The 2,583-nt window shown below is 41.8% G+C and overlaps 1 pseudogene; it reads right to left on the bottom strand.

Moving 5' to 3' along the window:
• Positions 1-298: 298 nt before the first annotated feature.
• LOC101979265 lies at positions 299-802 on the bottom strand (annotated as a pseudogene).
• Positions 803-2,583: the final 1,781 nt, after the last annotated feature.

Below are 2,583 nucleotides of genomic sequence, written 5' to 3'. Positions count from 1 at the left end.
ATTCTAAATTTCTTTAGTGTCTTGTGTTTCTCTGTTTTCATCAGCCGTGTGTGTGTGTGTGTGTGTGTGTGTGTTCTTGGGCATCACTCAGGCATTTATTCTTCTTAACTTTTTTGTTTGTTTTAGAACATCTGAATTTTTTAATCCTTCTTTACAGGTTATCTAGACCACTTTTGATTAAGAAAACTGTAGAAAGTTAGTAACTGCCACAAGCGGACGCCAGGTGGTGGCACGTGTCAATTTTCAACAGAGTCCTGCTTTGCGGGGTATCTGAGTGCACTGCTCAGGGGCTCTGCTCAAACTTGCTAGAATCATTCATGGCAGATTTTAGTCCACAGGTCGCTTTTCCCCATATTTCTTTGTAAACTCTTCAGCATTCTTACAGAATTTTTTACGGTCCTTAGAGTATTCTTAGCTAGGTCAGCCCGAAGTGGGTGCTCAGGCTGGGGGTCGTTCACCAGTGCTATGAGGGACTGGATTTACTTGGTTGGTTTTGGTGGCTGGCTTCCAGTTTTCAGCACTAATTACCAGCAGACAGACCTGCCCCTTCTCATCAATGTTAGGGTGGTAGATCTTGGTTTTAAATGTGATCTTGGGTGGTTTGAATGGGTACTCTGCTGGAAAGTTGATTTCAATTCTGAAGGCCCCCTTGTCATATGGAGGGTTGTCAGAAACAATAAGCCCTTGCCAAGTCAATAAATTAGCTTCATCAACCTGGATGTTACGGAAGTTTTTCATTCCGCATTTGCGGATCTCTTCAAGCTCCTTCATCAGCCTCCTGCTGGCCGCCATCTTGGATCTGGTGCTCAAGTTTTTTGTTCTTTCTTTAGCAAACATTACCACCTAGGAGTGGTAGGTTTGAGAGAGCAAATGTTGGCTTGATCTTTCATATTGGTATTTTTGCAATGAGATCAGGACATATAGACTGCTTTTCTTATGTCTACATCTGCTATGGACAGAAGACAGAAGAGAAGATGTCCAGGTGGGTTGGGCCTTGAAGTTGGAAATGGCTTGGGTTGGATAAAGTCAGGTGGACAGGGGAAACTAGGCTTGTATCCAGGATGTGCTTCCTGGTCCAAACTATAATATGGGGTAGATCTGAATGGGTGGAAAGATTGTTTGTAGCCAAGGAAGGGCTTACGGGTTACGGGGAAGGTGGGGTGGGTCGTGGAAAAAGCTTAGGATTGGTTGCAGCCCAGGAAAGAACAGTCAGATAAATCAGATGGGACCCTGGGCTGAATCTGGTGGTTTGGGAAGAAGGAATAGGTGGGGAGGGTCAAGGAAACTCTATGGGCTAGACCCTGGAGAAGGATGTGGGAGATCTAGCTGTGTAAAGTAGTTCAATGCATCACACCCCACACCTGTCAAATTTTCGTAGTTTTTATCTCTTCCTAGTGCTTTGAAGTTGTTTTTTAAATTTTTTTTTTCATTTTTAAAAATAAAGCCAGGTGGTGGTAGCACATGCCTTTAATTCCATTACTTGGGAGGCAGAAGCAGGCAGATCTCTGTGAGTTCAGGCCAGCCTGGTCTACAGAGTTAGTTCTGGGACAGCCAGGGCTGTTATACAGAGAAACTCTGTCTTGAAAAAAAAATTGTGTCCCCAGTTTATATCTATAATCTTTAAAAAGGTAAATTGCTGTGGGATAATGCTCTTGTACACTGTAAAGATTTGTCATTTATATCAGGTTAATAAAATGCCAGTATCCAGGCAGGAAGTGTAGGTGGGGTGACCAGACTAAGAGAATTCTGGGAAGAGGAAAGGCAGAGAGGCAGTCACCAGTCAGACATAGAGGAAGCAAGATGAGAATGATTTACTGAGAAAAGATACCAAGTCATGTGACTAAACATGGACAAAAATTATGGGTTAATTTAAGTTGTAAGAGCTCATTAATAATAAGCCTGAGCTAAAAGGCCAAACAGTTTATAATTAATATAAGCCTTTATATTTTTGGGGGGACTTAACGGCTGCAGGGCTGGGTGGAACAGAAACTTCTGTCTACAGTAAACGTCGTAGAAGTGCAGCCATGTCAGTTAGGAAAGCATTTCAATGCACAAAACGTGCATTATTGTGTTTGGTTTTGAACAACAGAGTATGTTTCAGCAAATTCAAGCAGGAAATAAGTATATGGTATATACTTAATGTATTAGCTAGCTAGGACTATCAAATATATTATGACAGACTGAATAGCTCAAACAACAGACACTTATTTTCTTATAATTATTCAAGCCAAAAGTCCACGATCAAGGTTCTGGCCAAGTCTCTCAGAACAGAGAATGATCTAGGTTTGGCATCCTTTTAGTTTGGCACAAGTGGGTTTATTAAGTATATAGGAAACCACAGTAATAAAGAATAAATGACAAGTAGCAGTCTGATAAACAGAGAGAAAACTATCATTGAATTAGGTGCTCAAAACATCCAATAGAAATTGACCAGGGAAGCCTTGTTGAGGCTATCAGCCGGAATTTCCAACAGAGAGAGACCTAGACACAGAGAGAGAGAGTCCCCTCAAGCGAGGCTTCCAAGTAAAAGAATAGCAATAGCTAGGGAAGACACCACTGAATCAGGCACTCACAACATCCTGC

This window comes from Microtus ochrogaster, chromosome 7, assembly GCF_000317375.1.
Source record: "Microtus ochrogaster isolate Prairie Vole_2 chromosome 7, MicOch1.0, whole genome shotgun sequence".
Classification (NCBI taxonomy): Eukaryota; Metazoa; Chordata; class Mammalia; order Rodentia; family Cricetidae; genus Microtus; species Microtus ochrogaster.
This window is presented reverse-complemented; position numbering and strand designations above follow the sequence as displayed.